This window comes from Ranitomeya variabilis, chromosome 5 (genome assembly GCF_051348905.1).
Source record: "Ranitomeya variabilis isolate aRanVar5 chromosome 5, aRanVar5.hap1, whole genome shotgun sequence".
NCBI classification, from domain to species: Eukaryota; Metazoa; Chordata; class Amphibia; order Anura; family Dendrobatidae; genus Ranitomeya; species Ranitomeya variabilis.
This window is the reverse complement of record NC_135236.1, coordinates 313,518,863-313,539,365: the sequence shown is the minus strand read 5'-3', so window position 1 is coordinate 313,539,365 and position 20,503 is coordinate 313,518,863. Positions and strand designations below refer to the sequence as shown.

General features: G+C 44.5%; 1 protein-coding gene across 2 annotated transcripts in view; it reads right to left on the bottom strand.

Moving 5' to 3' along the window:
* The window catches only part of OPTN (optineurin), a 103,250-nt gene that overhangs the window by 65,108 nt on the left and 17,639 nt on the right, over positions 1 to 20,503 (bottom strand). The gene's annotated exons all lie outside the window — the stretch shown is intronic.

The following is a 20,503-nucleotide window of genomic DNA, read 5'->3' as shown; positions in this document are numbered from 1 at the left end:
TCCTTCCATAAATTTTGTCTTGGATTCAGGTCAGGTGATTGGCTGGGCCATTCTAGCAGTTTTATTTTTTTCTTTGAAACCAATTGATAATTTCTTGCTGAAATCTCCACCCACGTTTCATCTTCATCATCTTGGTTGATGGCAGATATTTATCAAGAATGCCTTGGTACATTTGTCCATTCATCCTTCCTTCAATCATATGAAGTTTGCCAGTGCCGTATGCTGAAAAACAGCTCACACCATGACCAAAAACAGCTCCAAACTTCAATGTTGGTATGGTGTTTTGGGGCGAGATGCAGTGCCTTTTGGCCTCCAAACATGGTGTGTATTATGGCATCCAAAGAATTCAATTTTGGTCTCATCTGGCTAGACTATATTCTCCCAGTACTTCACAGGCATGTCTAAATGTTGTTGAGCAAACTTTAACTGCATTTGAACATCATACTTTTGTTTAGCAAAGGAGTCTTGCGTGGTGAGCATGCACACATGCCATGAAGATTGAGCGCTTTACTTCTAGTTTTCTTGGAAACAATTGTACTTGCTGATTCCTGGTCTTTCTGTACAACAACTCTTCTGATAATTCTATTCACTCCTTTGCCTTAACTCTTGTGGGAAGCACCTGGTCATGTTCGGTTTATGGTGAAATTATGTTTTTTCCACTTCCAGATTATGGCCCAAACACTGTTCACTGGAACCATCAGTAGTAAGAAATTCTTCTGTAACCAATGCAAACAGTATTTTTTGCATTGATAAGGTTCCAAAGGTCTTGAGTTATCTCACTGGTTTTACTCATCATGAAATGTTTCTTGTGTGGCACCTTGGTATTGAGACACTTTTTTTTTTTTTATAGGTCATCAGTTGAACCAGCTGATATTTTTCACTAAGTGGCAAGTGTCTTTTCTAATTACTGATAGATCTCAGCTGGTGTCATGACTCAGCTGGTGTCATGACTTTCCATTAGAGATAGGTGGACCCCTGGAGGTTAGGGTCCGGCAGGTTCTGTCGAACAGTTAAAAAAAAAAGTTTGAGTCCAGGTACCAGACCAGTACCCAAATACCTTTCACTTGAGTAGGGAACCCGAACATCCAGTGTTTGCTAAGCCATCATGTGCATGACAGTGCAGTAAACATTCCCTCTGATTGGCAGCAAAATAGTTAATAGTCCGTGCCTACCAAGATGGAGCTGAGGGGGCCGTGCCTACCAGGATGGGGATGAGGGGGCCGTGCTTACCAGGATGGGGAAGAGGGGACAATGTATACCAGACTTATACTCGAGTCCATTCGTTTTTCCATTTATTTTGTGGTAAAATTAGGTACCTCAGATTATATTCGGGTCGGCTTATTCTCAAGTATATAAGGTATATTATAAAATAGGTTAGATTATGGCATTAAATAGATAGGGATTTACAATGAAAATTAATTGTATATCGGACCACCCCTATAACAAACTATCAATTTATTCTAGTGAGTCAGACAGCAGTTTCAGTTTTAGCTACATATAGGTCACAGTAAGAAAATCACCATCAAAGCATTTTTTTCAAATCTTCAGTGTGTCTCTTCCATCACTGTTTTTCACCCATCCAAATGAATGATGGGAAAAAAAAATCTCAAGTAAAGATACCGGTACATAAAATTTTTTAAATATTTTACTCTGCGTTTTTATGCCAGCTCACTGGTTTTTGCACAAAATATATGTATTTTAATGCATCTTTGCTTGTGTATTTTCTCCATTTATTTGAATGGGTGAAATACGCTGAGAAAAAAATAAATATGAGGCAGATTTTAAAAAATTCTTTGAAGATTTAAATCCACAAGCAAAAAAGCAGCATGTGCATGAGATTTAATAAATCTCAATTACTGGCACTGTAAAAATGCTGCACTGTTTACTGCAACAAAAACCAGTGTGGAAAAAATGCATTGTGTGAACAAACACTATTACTGCTTAACATGTAGAAAAAGCGTGTTTTTTTCCACATACGTGAAAAATAGATGCAACAAAGATTGTAAAAACTAACACATGGTAAATGGGTCCAGCACACTGGGAAAAAAAAAAAAAAAGAAAGTTGTGAGGAAGCGGTCTAACAAGGTCACTTTTTGTTTTCTAAATCCAGCATCTAATATTATTAGGGCACGAGTTAGAAAATATTCTGGGATCACACTAAGTTAGACAGACATAAAAGTGGACTCATTAGGTCACAAGGGGGCAACCACAGTGGTGTGATTTTTACGAGCGATTGCAGGTGACCAGAGGGCAATGCTGTGTAGTTGAGAAGCACTTGACTAAAAGAGCAATTGTAAAAATCTAATCAAGAGCCCTTTTTTATTTACTCTTTATTACAGGCTTGATCACTCATTAATCATCCCCAAAAGGAAAAGTTGAATCACTCTTGTGAAACTTGACAAAGAGGGAGGGCACTGCTTTGAAACCAGGGCCAGAGTCTAAAAGACATAACAGAAATGAAACCGATAGAGGCAGAGACGTAATGTGGGAGGAGATCAGCGTCTACCATGAGCATTCAGAAGGCCAGAGTCAGCCGTACCTCGGGGCAGAATAGTAATGTACCATGGGCTATGCATGCTGATAAAAGCACCCCTGAGGAAATCACACAAACACGAGACCACCCCACCCTGCTAATATAAATAATTAATATGGTTTGCAGAAGTAAAAATGGCAGGGGCTTCAAATGTTGGGTGCAGTCCTCCAAGAACTGTAGAAACGTGCCGTTTCTGAGCGCTCTTTCACGTAAATGTTATCTGTCATCAGGATTTCACGCCTTAACTATTTATTTCCATGTAGTTCTTTGAAAGACAAATCCAGCAATACCATTACATGACCTGTCTGTTCCCCCATTACTGAGAAATTAATACTTGAATTGATATGCAAATTAAGCTGAAGAGCTACTTGAAGATCTGAAGCATTTGTCACTCGAGCTCTATTTCAGCCTGGCGCAAGCTCCACTGACTTGACTTACAGACTATATGTGTGACTTTCAATCACAGGTACGGTCAATCAACCAGGAGGAGGCAGCACTGAGCGAGTAATAGGGCTGGAGTAATAGAGGCTTCGGCTCTACAATGGACTGGCCATGTACAGGTACAGAGGAACATGTATTTGAAAAAGCTACAGATAAATAGTTTGTGGTGGGAAATCCTGCTGGCAGATTGCATTTAGTATACACAAAATAAATATAAAAATACACAAGGTACATACTAATTAGTGATGATCGAGCACCAAAATGCCTGCGTGCTCAGTACTCGAATCGAGCAGGTCGGGTGCTCGGACGGGCTCAACTCGGGTACAGAGTATAATGGAAGTCAATGGGAAAAACAGGAAGGTTGGGGAGGCAAAAAAAAAATAGCTGAAATGGATGGAAGCAGAACCCAAATGGAATGGGAACAGCATGGGGAAGACGTCTGCATGCGTCGCTGACAACATTGTTACCAGCAGCGATTTGGGAGTTAAGAGTATTACGTAACTTTTACAGATTGACAATAAAAAAATACAAAACTGAAGATCTTTCCTGTTTAATGACTTGTACACAAGGCAAAGTTATAAAGAAAAACAAACAAACAAAAAAAAACAAACCTCCTCCTCCACCCCTTAGGGCTGTGTGCCCACGATCAGTAATACTAGCGTTCTGGACACAGCGTATTTTCTCTGTGTCCAAAACGCTGCGTTGTACAGTACAAGCACAGTGGAAGGGATTAAAAGAAATCCCATGCCCACGGTGCTTTTCTACGCTGAGCAAAATAACCTGCGGTGCGGGTTTCCAAGCTGCAGCATGTCAGTTTCTTTTTTCTTTATTTCTATCTTTTTAGCTCTTTCAGGTATCCATTTCTGTGTTATTTCAGACCTGCATGGGATTTTTATTTTTTTTTCAATAAATTGGTGAATGAGGGATATTGTAGGGGGAGTCTTTATTCAAATAACGTGTTTTTTTTCTGTGTGTGTTTTTATTTTTTATTACCAGGTTAGTAAATAATGGGGACGTCTTATAGACACCGCTCCATTCCTAACCCCAGGGCTTGATGGCAGCTGTGAGTTTTGACAAATCGCAGCTGTCATCAAACCCAACTACAATTACCCCAATTGCCACCGCACCAGGACAAATCGGGAAAAGCTATGCAAAGTGCAAGAATTGGCAAACGTAATGTGATGTGCCAATTATGGGGTGGTTGCGCGGTTGTACTTTTAGGCTGGGAAGGGCCGGATTACCAGGGACCTTGTCAGCCAGATAATATAAGCCCACAGCTGTCTGCTTTACACTAACTGGTTACCAACAAAAAGGGGGGGGGGGCCCACGTAATTTTCTTCATTTATTAGCCAAATACAATTACAGTAAACTACACTAATTACATATCTAACGATTATCTATCCCTCTCTTTGCACATCTAACATCTGCATTCTGCATTCTATTATGCATGCATCACACGGAGAGTGTGCACAGATATCGCACTTTATATCATCCGTGTGCACGACCTATTGACGTCCATGCTGCAGGAAAAAACCAGACATGTCCATCCACATGTGGGCACACAGTCCATGTGAGTACCTGGACATGTGCGCAGCCTCATAGATTATCATGGGTGTACGTGAGCAAGTGTCTCCAGTACGTGCAAAAACTGGCAGCTCACCTACTGGAAACACTGACATGTGAGGAGGGCCCTAGATCAACTCTCCCTGATCTGCTTCCAGAGGAGAGTGTGTCTTGTATAAGACCCGATGCGGTCGGCCAATCACAGTGACTGTCAGTAGCCAACTTGGCTGCGGCATTACTGTGAAAGGCAGGCAATTCCCGCATGTTTACTGGCTGTCTAACAGCCGCAAAAAATGCAGGTTGGGGACTCAAGTACGGCGCTCGATCACCCACGATACTCAATCTAGTACCAAGCGTGCTCAAGCAACCAGATGCTCGAATGAGTATGGAGAAGGCAAGCCTGCTCGTTCATCACTAACACAGAGACTTTATTAACCATAATCATAGTGATGTAATGTTACTCTAAAATATTAGCAAATAAAATAAAAAATTGTGCTTTGTCAGGACATTGGAAAATAGTGTCCCCTTATAAAGCAGTGATGCCCCGAGCGTCCTCCAGAAGTAACAATGCCTACTCTAGGGGCTGACACAGCTGAGAGTGCCACTCGCCTGAGCAGATATCTGTGAGCCACACATTAGGAGCCCACAAATCTCTGATTAACCCCCAAAGCTTTTTTCGGTTTTGCATTTTCGTTTTTCGCTCCCCACCTTCCCAGAGCCATAAACTTTTATATTTTTCCCTCCAATATGGCCATGTGAGGGCTCATTTTTTGCGTGACGAGTCGTACCTTTGAACGATACCATTGGTTTTACCATGTCATGCAAGAGAAAACGGGAAAAAAAATTCTAAGTGCGGTGAAATTGCAAAAAAAGTCCAATCCCAAACTTGTTTTTTTGTTTGGCTTTTTTACTAGGTTCACTAAATGCCAAAACAAACATCCCATTATGATGCTCCAGGTTATTACAAGTTCATAGACACCAAATATGTCTAGGTTTTTTTTTTTACCTAAGTGGTGAAAAAAAAAAATTCCAAACTTGGCTAAAAAAAAAAATAATTTGCACCATTTTCCAAGAGCCGTATTTTTTTCTTTCCATATTTAAATTTTGTATATATATATATATATATATATATATATATATATATATATATATATATATATATATATATATATATATATATATATATATATATATATATATATATATATATATATATATATATAATTGTCTAAGGGTTTTTCCGTCTGTCTGTCTGTCTGTCCTGCAAATCCCGCGTCTCTGATTGGTCGAGGCCGCCAGGCCTCGACCAATCAGCGACGGGCACAGCATGGCGACGATGATGTCATAATGGAAATCCCGCGTCTGATTGGTCGAGGCCGCCAGGCCTCGACCAATCAGCGACGGGCACAGTATTGACGTAGATGTCATAATGGTTGCCATGGCGACGATGATGTCATAAAGGTTGCCTCGACCAATCAGCGACGGGCACAGTCTGCCGCGAATTCTGGAATCATCATTGTCCATATACTACGGGGACATGCATATTCTAGAATACCCGATGCATTAGAATCGGGCCACAGTCTAGTGTATATATATATATATATATATATATATATATATATATATATATATATATATATATATATATATATATATATATATATATATATATACACACACATACATATATATATATATACATACATACATACATACATACATACATACATACATACATACACACACACACCAAAAAGAAAAAAGAAGGCAGCACTTCAAGGCTTGAGAAAGGCTCAGTGTGAGCCGAAACGTCGCACAGTGATGTGGGTTGATTAAACTTCACAACCTTTTTTCACTTTGAAACCTTGGAGTGCTGCCTTCTTTTTTCTATTTGGTATACATGTTGGATAGATGTGTGGACTAGGGTTGAGCGACTTTCATTTTTTTAAGATCGAGTCGGGTTTTGTGAAACCCGACTTTGTCCAGAGTCGAGTCGAGTGCAGTCGGCCGATTATCGCTAAAAGTCGGGGATCGACCGAAACACGAAACCCAATGCAAGTCAATAGGGAAGCATAGTCGGCAGTGAGTGGAGGCCAGGAAAACACCTACAGTGCCCATTTTAATGCCAAAAACATCCATTCTTGTTTCTGAAGCTTGTCAATCTTAATTAACTTTATAATAATAGTTGGGCATTGGAACTTGGGGGTCATTTGGCAAAAGTTGTGGGGGGTAGCGCTGGTTCAAGGTTTTAGTGGGCCCAGGAAAAGTGGACTACGTCACGGCGGTGGAGCAGGGAGAGGTAAGTATTTCAACGTTGCAAGTGCTGTGATCCTGAGCAAGCAGGGGGGGCCCACTCGTTCGCATTGGCACTGGCACAGGGCCCCTCAAAGTACAGCGGTGTGTTTGCACGGCGGGGGCGCCTCCCACCAGCAGCGACACTTTTGCGTACTCTGAGGGGCCCTGTGCCAGTGACGTCGCCAACGAGTATGCCCCCCCCCACCTGATGAAGGAACCTGCACCTTCATCTGCACCTTCCTCTTTGTCCCTGTGTAAGGTGGTATAACATGCGGGAAGGGGAACCTTACTTTCAGCAGGGTCAGATTCTGGCTGTGTAGAGTGCAAGGGGAATGTAGTGGTCTAGGTCAATGTACCAGCAGACTCATCTAGCAGTGGCTGGGCAATGGGCAGGATGAGGAGGAAACAGATATAGGGCCAAAGAATAAAGTAGGCTAAATGCAGTTCAAAATTGGTAACAGGACTAAACAGGCGGCATTGCTTTGTTCAGTGGAGTAGCAAACCCAGGAGCAGCAGACACTGTTTTAAGGGCCCAAACACACTAGTAGGCCAAATGCAGTTTAATATCTGCTACTGTAGGCCAAAAGCCAGAAGGTTGAAGCTCAGCTTTATTCAGTTGAGGACAAACACCAGGGAGGGGCAGACACCGTAAGCCCTAACCACCAATTTTTAAAAAAACAGCACTTAATGAGAGCCAGAAGGTGGAAGCTCAGCTTTATTCAGTTGAGGAAAAACACCAGGGAGGGGCAGACACCGTTAGTAGGCCGTAACCAAAGTTGAAGGCCAAATGCAGTTTAATATCTGATACTATAGGCCGAAAGCCAGAAGGTGGAAGCTCAGCTTTATTCAGTTGAGGAAAAACACCAGGGAGGGGCAGACACTGTTAGTAGGCCGTAACCAAAGTTGAAGGCCAAATGCAGTTTAATATCTGATACTATAGGCCAAAAGCCAGAAGGTTGAAGCTCAGCTTTATTCAGTTGAGGACAATTTGAATTAGGGACTGCAGACAGACTTAGTAGGCTGTACCCTGTGGACCATGCATCCACCACATTAACCCATTGCGCCGTAATTGACACGTAACCTTCCGTGGCCATGCCTACAGGTCCATGCGTCTGTTGTCAGGTGCACCTTTGTACTCACAGATTGCCAGAGTGCATGGACAATATGGTCTTTTACATGCTGGTAGAGGGTTGGGATGGCTTTTCTCGCAAAAGAATTGTCGAGTCGACTGGTTAGCTTGTAGCGTGGTACAGCGTAGTTCATCATGGCTTTATTAATATTAAATAAAATATATAAATAGGCTCAATGAACTTTTAAATAGGTTCCAGGGGTACACGGGCAGCATTGGTGTGGTCAGTGGAGGAGTATTGCAAGGAGGGACCGCAGACAGGCTAACGAAGGCCTAAAATAACAAAAAATAGGCTCATGGCAGTTTTAAATCGGTTACATGGATACACAGGCAGCATTGTGGTCAGTGGAGGAGTATTGCAAGGAGGGACCGCAGACAGGCTAACGAAGGCCTAAAATAACAAAAAATAGGCTCATGGCAGTTTTAAATCGGTTACATGGATACACAGGCAGCATTGTGGTCAGTGGAGGAGTATTGCAAGGAGGGACCGCAGACAGGCTAACGAAGGCCCGCAGACAGGCTAACGAAGGCCTAAAACAACAAAACATAGGCTCATGGCAGTTTTAAATCGGTTACATGGATACACAGGCAGCATTGTGGTCAGTGGAGGAGTATTGCAATGAGTGTCTGACACAGTTAGTACTCTAAAAAAATAAATAGATGTTAATGTCTCGCAAAACAACAATAAATAAAAAAAGGGTGGCATGCTTAGGTACAGGGGTGGGCTCATCTGCTGAGTTTATGACAAAGTAATTTGGCAGTAAATTAGTATTTACTGGTGTCAATATAGGACACTGACCCAGACTACTTTAACTAGCATCATAGATGTCAACAAATTGGTATTGTTTGTCAGTGCCAGGAATTGAATGATGTCAGCGCATAGACTAAACATTGGTGGAGCTGTGCGAGATAATTTTGCACGTGGTAGAGCACAGTTTGAGCTGGGGGGGGGGGGGAACTCTCTTGTGGCCAGCGGTACCGCCCCAGGGCCCCTCATGCTACAACGGTGTGTCTGACGTTGGGTGCGCACCACCACCGCCAGAGACACTTCATTGTACTATGAGGGACCCAGTGACAGTGCCGTCGACCAAAAGCGGGCACACCCACCTCTTCAGACAAACAGCACTGTAACGGGTGCTTGCGCCAAGTGGCGAGACCACGGCCCCGTGGGGGGAGTTTTCCCATTGGGGGAGGTGTAAACATGTTGTATGCTGGACAAACAGCTGCTGCAAATTAAGAGATTGGAACACTCAGTAAGACCAGCCCACAAGCAAGACCTTTTTAGAGGAAAGCTAGGTGTCAGCCGGGAAAGGTGAGGCAAAATAATTTGAAATCCAGGAGTGGTTTATTTTAATGAAGGTGAGATCATCCACATTTTGGGTAGCCAGACGAGTCCTTTTTTCGGTTAATATTGAACCAGCAGCACTGAATACTCTTTCTGATAGCACACTAGCTGCTGGGCAAGCAAGCTCCTGCAATGCATATTCTGCCAATTCAGGCCAGGAGTCTAATTTGGATGCCCAGTAATCAAATGGGAATGACGGTTGAGGGAGAACATCGATAAGGGATGAAAAATAGTTAGTAACCATACTGGACAAATGTTGTCTCCTGTCACTTTGAATAGATGCTGCAGTACCTGTCCTGTCTGCAGTCATTGCGAAATCACTCCACAACCTGGTCAGAAAACCCCTCTGTCCAACGCCACTTCTGATCTGTGCACCTCTAACACCTCTGCCATGTAGCCCCCTGCAGCTTGTGTGAGAACCATCACCGGCGCTGTGTGCTGGGAATGCCTGAATCAAACGGTCTACAAGAGTTGCTTGTTTGGTTGCTAATATTTGTTCGAGGTTCTCATGTGGCATAATATTTTGCAATTTGCCTTTATAGAGAGGGTCAAGGATGCAGGCCAACCAGTAATCATCATCGCTCATCATTTTAATAATGTGTGTGTCCCTTTTGAGGATACGTAAGGCATAATCCGCCATGTGGGCCAAAGTTCCAGTTGTCAAATCTGCGGTTGTGCTGATTGGAGGGGCAGTTACAGGCAAATATACGTCACTTGTCTACCTTAAAGAAAAACAGAACCCGGCCTTGCAACGCCACTAATTTCTGTTGGCCCAGGAGAAGCTTCCTCATTCAAAAAGTACTCATCCCCATCATCCTCCTCCTCTTCGCCCGCTACCGCGTCCTCTACACGGCCCTGACCAGACAATGGCTGACTGTCATCAAGGCTTTCCTCTTCCTCGGCTGCAGATGCCTGCTCCTTTATGTGCGTCAAACTTTGCATCAGCAGACGCATTAGGGGGATGCTCATGCTTATTATGGCGTTGTCTGCACTAACCAGCCGTGTGCATTCCTCAAAACACTGAAGGACTTGACACAGGTCTTGTAGCTTCGACCACTGCACACCTGACAACTCCATGTCTGCCATCCATCTGCCTGCCCGTGTATGTGTATCCTCCCACAAAAACATAACAGCACGCCTCTGTTCGCACAGTCTCTGAAGCATGTGCAGTGTGGAGTTCCACCTTGTTGCAACGTCGATGATTAGGCGATGCTGGGGAAGGTTCAAAGACCGCTGATAGTTCTGCATACGGCTGGAGTGTACGGGTGAACAGCGGATATGCGAGCAAAGTTTGCGCACTTTGAGGAGCAGGTCGGGTAACCCCGGGTAACTTTTCAGGAAGCACTGCACCACCAGGTTTAAGGTGTGAGCCAGGCAAGGAATGTGTTTCAGTTGGGAAAGGGCTATGGCAGCCATGAAATTCCTTCCGTTATCACTCACTACCTTGCCTGCCTCAAGATGTACAGTGCCCAGCCATGACTGAGTTTCTTTCTGCAAGAACTCGGACAGAACTTCCGCGGTGTGTCTGTTGTCGCCCAAACACTTCATTGCCAATACAGCCTGCTGACGCTTGCCACTAGCTGTCCCATAATGGCACACCTGGTGTGCAACAGTGGCAGCTGCGGATGGAATGGATGTGCGACTGCGGTCTGTGGACGAGCTCTCGCTTCTGCATGAGGAGGAGGAAGAGGAGGAGGGGGGGCGAACGCATACAGCCAACTCTTTCCTTGACCGTGGGCTAGGCAGAACTGTCCCAATATTGCTGTCCCCTGTGGACCCTGCATCCACCACATTCACCCAGTGTGCCGTGATGGACACGTAACGTCCCTGGCCATGCCTACTGGTCCATGCATCTGTTGTCAGGTGCACCTTTGTAGTCACAGACTGCCTGAGTGCATGGACGATGCGGTCTTTAACATGCTGTTGGAGGGCTGGGATGGCTTTTCTAGAAAAGAAGTGCCGACTGGGTAGCTCGTAGCGTGGTACAGCGTAGTCCATCAGCGCTTTGAAAGCTTCGCTTTCAACTAACCGGTAGGGCATCATCTCTAATGAGATTAGTCTAGCAATGTGGGCGTTCAAACCCTGTGTACGCGGATGCGAGGATGAGTACTTCCTTTTCCTAACAAGAGTCTCATGTAGGGTGAGCTGGACTGGAGAGCTGGAGATCGTGGAACTAGCGGTGGTGCCGGTGGACATGGGTGACAGAGAGGGTTGGAGATGGTATTCTTGCCGGTGCCCTACATGCAGTGTTTCCTGCCACTAACCTGGTGATTCCCTGACTGCTTTGGCCTGGCGACGAAAGCTGCACAGATACTGCAGGTGGTGTGGGAAATGGTGGGCTTACAGGGAGGGAAGGGATGTAGCGTTGCTGACTAGCTTCATTGGCCAAGGGTGCTGCAACCTTTAGGGATGTTTGGTAGTTAGTCCAGGCTTGCAAATGCATGGTGGATAAATGTCTATGCATGCAACTTGTATTTAGACTTTTAAGATTCTGACCTCTGCTTAAGGTTGTTGAACATTTTTGACAGATGACTTTGCGCTGATCATTTGGATGTTGTTTAAAAAAATGCCAGACTGCACTCTTTCTACTATCGGATACCTTTTCAGGCATTGCAGACTGAGCTTCTTTAACCGGATGGCCACGCTGTCCTCCAACAGGTTTTTGTTTTGCCACGCGTTTTTGGCCAGATACGGGCCCGGTAGATGGAACCTGTTGTGATGTTGATGCCTGCTGCGGCTCCTCCTCCTCCTCCGCTTCAGAACTACTGCCGCCTGCACCCTGTTCCCCCAATGCCTGCCAATCGGGGTCAACAACTGGGTCATCTATGACCTCCTCTTCTATGTCGTGTGCAACTTCGTCTGTGTCACCGTGTAAGCCGGTGGTATAGCGTTCATGACGGGGCACCATAGTCTCCGCTGGGTTTGATTCTGCCTCAGTACACTGCGAGGGCAATGTTCTGGTCTGAGTGAAAGGAACAGCATAGTAATCTGGCTGTGGCTGTGTATCTGTGCACTCCATGTCCGATTCAACTTCTAATGGGCATGGCCTGTTAACTGTTTCACTGTCTAACCCAGGAACGGTATGTGTAAAGAGCTCCATGGAGTAACCTGTTGTGTCGACTGACGCATCCTTCACTGTTGTTCTGGGTGAAGGACACAAGGAAGCGACTTGTTCCTGACCGGGATCATCCACTGACGATGCACTGCTCTGACATTTGGCACTTTCCGAGGAGGAGGCGAAAGAGCTAGAGGCAGAGTCAGCAATGAAAGCCAATACTTGTTCCTCCTGCTCCGGCTTCAAAAGTGGTTTTCCTACTCCCAGAAAAGAGAGCGTTCGAGGCCTTGTGTAGCCCGACAACGAACCAGGCTCAACAACTCGAGACTTAGGTGCTGTACTGCTTTTACCACGACCACCTGATGCTCCACCACCACTACCATCATTACCAGCTGACAATGACCGCCCACGGCCACGACCTCTTCCACTAGACTTCCTCATTGTTTGCAAAACGTAACCAAAGTAACGGTATTTGTTACTGTAAAACAACTTATAAGGTGAACTCAAACTTCTGTAGGATTTATATATACCTTTATAGGTGCCTGACACTGAAAGGAAAATCAGGCCCAATGTTACACACTAGGTTTTCTGTGCCCCAATAATTTGAGACAGATGGCACACACAGGACCAGCACTCAAGCAGACTTGCCAATATTTATCTCCCACTAATTATTTTTTAGAAAAGGGAGAATTTATAAAAAAAAAAAAAAAAAATGGCCAAGTATCACACAGTGGTTTTCGGTCGCACACAATGAGAGACAGATGCCACACACAGCAATGGCACGGAGGCAGACTTGCCAATATTTATCTCCCTGCAGTTATCTCAGAAAAGTATGGCAGGCAGCTATAAAAAGGACTGCTGCACACAAAAGTGTGGACAAACACACAAGATAGCTGTGCAGAAAGGAAGGAAAAACAGGATTTGTGCTTTGAAAAAAGCAGTTGGTTTGCACAGCGGCGTACACACACAGCAACGCAGCTATCAGTGTCAGGGAGCCTTCTAGGGCAGCCCAATGAGCTACAGCGCTGAGGAAAAAAAAAAAAATGTAGCTTCCACTGTCCTTGCAAACAAAAGGTGGTGTTGGACAGTGGAAATCGCTACAGCACAAGCGGCTTGTAGCTTTATATACCCTGCCTATCACTATCCCTGCTTCTGAAGAAGCGGCAGCAACCTCTCCCTACGCTCAGATCAGCAGCAGTAAGATGGCGGTCGGTGGGAACGCCCCTTTATAGCCCCTGTGACGTCGCAGAAAGCAAGCCAATCACTGCAATGCCCTTCTCTAAGATGGTGGGGACTGAGATCTATGTCATCACGCTGCCCACACTCTGCGTCCACCTTCATTGGCTGAGAAATGGCGCTTTTAGCATCATTGAAACGCGACTTTGGCGCGAAAGTCGCGTACCGCATGGCCGACCCCACACAGGGATCGGATCGGTTTCACGAGACGCCGACTTTGCCAAAAGTCGGCGACTGATGAAAATGAACGATCCGTTTCGCTCAACCCTAGTGTGGACCATTCTATCCAGGGGGCCAGGCACCCACCGGTGAGCATTGTGCTGTTCCATTTTTTCTATATATGTGTGTGTGTGTGTGTGTGTGTGTGTGTGTGTGTGTGTGTGTGTGTGTGTGTGTGTGTGTGTACACACACACACACACACATATACACAGTACAGACCAGAAGTTTGGACACACCTCATTTAAAGATTTTTCTGTATTTTCTTGACTATGAAAATTGAACATTCACACTTAAGGCATCAAAACTATGAAGTAACACATGTGGAATTACATACTTAACAAAAAAGTGTGAAACAACTGAAATTATGTCTTATATTCTAGGTTCTTCAAAGTAGCCACCTTTTACTTTGATGACTGCTTTGCATACTCTTGGCATTCTCAAGAGGTAGTCTTTAATTTGAGAATCCCTAGTGCGTGTTGAGATACAGGACGACATCAGGGGGCAGAGGCTGCGGTCACTGCCACAGCCACTATGCCCACTATGAAATGGAGAGTCATCAGTAATGCCAGTTTAACTCCCTCCTCAGGCCAAAAGCTCAAGCCCCTATCACAGACATTTGTGCTGATGACCTGGCCTCCCACTTTATAGAGAAAATAGACAATATCCGTCAGGAAATCCGCTCCCAATCACCAAGTTCAGTGACTCCCATCCCTCCCTGGCTCACTCTTCGCATTTGATCCCATCACAGAAGAAAAAGTCTCCAGGCTCCTCTCTTCTTCTCATCCGACTACATGCACTACCGACCCCATTCTCTCTCATCTCCTCCAGTCTCTCTCTCCAGTCGTCACTACTCACCTAACTACAATCTTTAATCTCTCCCTCTCCTCAGGCATTTTCCCGTCCTCCTTCAAACACTATCATTACTCCGTTACTAAAGAAACCCATCCTCGACCCATCCTGCACAAATAACTACAGACCAGTCTCAAACCTCCCCTTCATCTCTAAACTCTTGGAGCGCCTAGTCTACTCCTGCCTTACCCATTACCTCTCCATTCACTCCCTCCTAGACCCTTCACAGTCCGGCTTCCGCCCCCTACACTCGACAGAAACTGCACTCATCAAAGTGACCAACGACCTTCTGACAGCAAAATGTAACGGTGTCCACTCTGCTCATTCTTCTCGATCTTTCTGCAGCTTTCGACATTGTTAACCACCCTCTCTTACTCTCTAGGCTCCAGTCACTTGGCATTAAGGACACTGCTCTCTCCTGGTTCTCCTCCTATATTTCTGACCGCTACTTCAGTGTTCTGTTCTCTGGCTCCACTTTATCTCCTCTTCCTCTCACTGTCGGGGTACCCCAGGGCTCAGTCCTTGGCCCCCTTCTCTTCTCCCTCTTCACGGCCCCAATTGGACAGACCATCAGCAGATTTGGCTTTCAGTACCATCTTTATGCTGACGACACACAACTATACACATCATCCCCTGGCCTTACTCCTGCTGTACTACAGAACGCCACTATCTGTCTGCAGTCTCCAACATCATGTCCGCTCTCTATCTGAAACTCAACCTCTCCAAAATTTAACTTCTTCTGCTCCCACCATCTACTAACCTCCCTAAACCTGACGTTTCCCTCTCTGTGGGTGGCACCATAATAACACCCCGGCAGCAGGCGCGCTGTCTGGGTGTTATGTTTGACTCCAATCTCTCCTTCACATCCCATATACAATCTCTTGCCCGCTCATGCCGCTTACACCTAAAGAACGTCTCTAGAATCTGCCCTTTTCTCACTATAGAAACAACAAAAATCCTCACTTTCGCCCTGATCCACTCCCGCCTGGACTACTGCAATGCTCTAATAATTGGCCTCCCCCTCACTCGACTTTCCCCTCTCCAGTCTATCCTTAATGCAGCAGCCAGGGTTGTCTATCTACCTAATCGGTACTCAAACGCGTCCGCTCTTCGCCAGTCATTACACTGGCTGCCATTCATTACAGCAGAGGTGTCAAACTGCATTCCTCGAGGGCCGCAAACAGGCCATGTTTTCAGGATTTCCTTGTGATAATTTAATCACCTGCACAGAATGATTCCAGCACCTTGTGGAATGCTAAGGAAATCTTGAAAACACTCATGGCTTGCGGCCCTCGAGGAATGCAGTTTGACACCTCTGCATTACAGGATACAATTCAAAGTACTTGTTCTCACCCACAAAGCTCTTCACAGTGCGGCACACCCTTACATCTCCTCCCTCATTTCTGTCTATCGGCCTAACCGACTTCTGCGCTCTGCAAATGACTTTCGACTAACCTCTGCACTAATCCGTACCTCCAACTCCCGACTCCAAGACTTCTCCCGTGCTGCACCAATCCTCTGGAATGCTCTACCCCAAGAAATTAGGACAATCCACAATTTGCATAGTTTTAGGCGCTCCCTCAAAACACATTTGTTCAGAGCAGCCTATCATGTTCCCTAATCAGTTATTTTGTTTGTGTGTAGCCCATTCACTACTTCCATCTATCCCCCACTCCCTGAAGATGGCTGGACCATCATTGTAAATACATCATTGTAAATACACTCCTGTACTTTGTATCTCCCCACCTCATTGTAGATTGTAAGCTCTCACGAGCAGGGTCGTCTTGTGTTGCTTTAATTGTTGTATTGTTGATATTGTTACTTATGACTGTTGTGTTTTAAGCTGTTAAACTGTAAAGCGCTGCAGAATATGTTGGCGCTATATAAAGATTATTAATTATTATTATTAATAATAATAATAAATAATAATAACTCCTGTACCCCCCAGCCTGATTTCACTTTCCTGGCCAAGCCAATTTTTCAACTCTGACCACTGTCACTTTATAAAAGGTACCGTATATACTCGAGTATAAGCCGACCTGAGTATAAGCCAAGGCACCTAAATTTGCCACGGAAAACTGGGTAAGCTTATTGACTCGAGTATAAGCCAGGTATGCATTGTCCCCTCATCTCTGTCCTGCTATGTGTGGCTCACTCTGTACCGTATGGCTCGGCTCCTTCCCCCCGCCCTACTCAACCTCCTCGTGCTGTCGCTGCATCTCCGTTGTCCTGGCACGGCAGATCTTCCTGTGCTCAGTGGTCACGTGGTACTACTCATTAAGGTAATGAATATGCGCTCCACGTCTATGGGAGTGGAGATGCGTGCATATTCATTACCTTAATGAGTGGTACGTGACTGCTGAGAACAGGAAGAGCTGCCGGCGCTGGGACGGAGATGCAGCGACGGAGGAGGGAGAGTATGATGTCTTGTTAGCCGGCGGCTGCAGCTGTCACTGTGCCACAGCGGCTGACTCCTGCTGCTGCTCCACCGTTCCCCCTCCCCCGCCGGCTTTCTGGAAAATGACTTGTGTATAAACCGAGGGGGGGTGTTTTCAGCGTTACAAGAAAAATGTGCTGAAAATCTCGGCATATACATGAGTATATACGGTAATAACTCGGGAACTCCAACAGATTCCAAGACAGTTTTTTTTTTCTTTTTACTAATTGTAGTTCTTGTTGCTGGTAAATTTTGGTTGATTTTTTGTATTTCATTTATGAAAATTGAAGATTTGCTCCCCCCAAAATCGGAAACCTTGTAATTTTCAAACTTTAAATTTTTATGCCCTTAAACCAGAGTTATAATCACACAAAATGGATATTAGTCCCTTTACCCCCAGGGGTGGTTTGCATGTTAATGACCGGGCCAATTTGTACAATTCTGACCACTGTCTCTTTATGAGGTTATAACTCTGGAACGCTTCAACGGATCTGGGTGATTCTGACACCGTTTTCTTGTGACATATTGTACTTCATGAGAGTGGAAAAATTTATTTGATATGACTTGCATTTGTGTTAAAAAAAAAAAAAAAAAATGGAAATCTGACAAAAGTTTAGAAAATTTTGCAATTTTCAAACTTTGAATTTTCATGCCCCTAAAATCACAGAGATATGTCACACAAACTACTTAAGGCTACTTTCACACTAGCGTCGTGCACTGCACGTCGTTATGTTACGTTGCGGCGCACCGACGCTAGCTGTGAATGCGCCGCACAACGGGGGCAGCGGATGCAGTTTTCCAACGCATCCGCTGCCCCATTGTGAGGTGCGGGGAGGTGGGGGCAGAGTTCCGGCCGCGCATGCGCGGTCGGAAACGCTGCAGACGATGCACCAAAAAAACGTTACAAGCAACGTTTTTTGGTGGCGACGGTCCGACGCAACCGTCGCACGACGGTTGCGACGTGTGGCAATGCGTCGCTAATAATAGTCTATGGAGAAAAAAACGCATCCTGCAAGCACTTTTGCAGGATGCGTTTTTTTCTGCAAAACGACGCATAGCGACGTGCAGTGCACGACGCTAGTGTGAAAGAGGCCTTGGTAACATTTCCCACATGTCTACTTTACATCAGTACAATTTTGGAACCAAATTTTTTTTTTGTTTGTCCGGGAGTTATAAGAGTTAAAAGTTGACCAGCAATTTCTAATTTTCACAACACCATTTTTTTTTTTTTAAAGGGACCACATTTGAAGTCACTATGAGGGGTCTGTATGATAGAAAATACCCAAAAGTGACACCATTCTAAAAACTGCACCCCTTAAGGTGCTCAAAACTACATTCAATAAATGTATTTATTATGATCATTTAACTTTTTTCACAACAAATGTACTTCATATCCAATTTGTTTTATTTTACCAAGGGTAACAGGCGAAATTGGACCCCAAAAGTTGTTGTGCAATTTGTCCTGAGTACGCTGATACCCCATATGGAAATAAATACTTTTTTTTATCTTATTATTTTTCCCTAAGGGGGTGATAAAGGGGGGTTTGATTTACTATTTATAGCGGGTTTTTATGATTGGCAGCTGTCACACACTAAAAGACGCTTTTTATTGCAAAAAATAGTTTTTGCATCACCACATTTTAAGAACTACAATTTTTCCATATTTCAGCCCACAGAGTCATGTGAGGTCTTGTGACGATATGACGTTTTTATTGGTACCATTTTCGGGCACATGACATTTTTCTGATCACTTTTTACTCAGATTTTTATGAGGCAGAATGAACAAAAACCAGCAATTCATGAATTTCTATTGGAGGGGGGGGGGGTGTTTATACCGTTCCGCATGTGATAAACTTGATAAAGCAGTTTTACTCTTCGGGTCAGTACGATGACAGCGATACCCAATTTATATATTTTTTTATTTTGGCGCTTTTATACAATAAAAACTTTTATATAAAAATTTATTATTTTTGCATCGCTTTATCCTGAGAGCTATAAATTTTTTATTTTTCCGGTGATGACACTGTATGGTGGCTTTTTTGCGGGACAAGATGAGGTTTTCAGCGGTACCAAGTTTATTTATATCTGTCTTTTTGATCACGTGTTATTCCACTTTTTGCTCGGCGGTATAATGATAAAGCATTTTTTTTTTTTTGCCCTTTTTAAATGGTGTTCACTGAAGGGGTTAACTAGTAGGACAGTTTTATAGGTCGGGTCGTTACAGATGTGGCGATACCAAATATGTGTACTTTTATTGTTTAGTTTTTTTCAATTCAAATATTAATTTAATGATGGAATAAATAATGATTTTTTTATTATTATTTTTTACATATTTTTACAATTATTTAAATTTTTTTTCCCTTTCTTTTTATTTCATTCTTACTTTTGCACTGTGTCCCACTATGGGACACGCATTTTATGCAGGCTGATCGCTTCTATAGCATGCGGATCTGCATGCTATATAAGCTGTCAGCACTGCTGTTTCTGTACACCAACCTTAGAGACTTCCTGACATGCACTGCGCATGACAGGAAGTCTCAGCTCTTGAGGCCCGGATGTCGTCATGACGACATCGGGTCTCCATAGCAGCGATCGGGACCTCTCCAATCCTAAGGCAGCGGGGCTGTCAGAGCTGACAGCCCCTCTTCCTGCTCCCGGAACGCTGCGATCATGTTTGGTAGCAATGTTTCGGGGGTTAAAGTGCCGATTGGCTATGACGTACTATCCCATCCATGGTCAGACAGGCCCAGCCCACATGGACGGGATAGTACGTCGGATGTCAGAAAGGGGTTAAATAACATTTACCACAGGTCTATCAGCATCATTTTTTTTAATATTTTCTTTTGCTGGAAGTTAGAATGGTTAAAAGTTCGAGCAATTTCTAATTTATTTATTTATTTATTTTTATTTTTTTTAAAGGGACCACATACTTTTTGAAGTTTGTCTTTGAGAGGACCTATCCAACAGAAAATACCCAAAAGTAAAACCATTTTAAAAATTACACCCCTCAAAGTGCTCAAAACCACATTCAAGAAGTTTATTAACCTTTTAGGGGCTTCACTAGAATTATTAACCCCTTCGTGACATGCGCCATACTAGTACTGCGCTGCCGGCACTGCATTTGTGCCAGCCGCAGTACAGTACGGCGCACCGATCACCGCGGTCTCGCGCTGAGCGCCGCAGTGATCGCCTGCGGGTGTCAGATGTATATGACAGCTGACACCACGCAGCAATGCCCACGATCGGCGCTAGCGCCGATCGCGGGCATTTAACCCCTCTGATGCCGCTGTCAGTAGTGACAGCGGCATAGAGGGGGATCGCGCAGGGACGGGGCTCCCTGCGCTCTCCCACCGGAGCAACGCGATGAGATCGCGTTGCTCTGGTGATCCGGAAGGAGTCC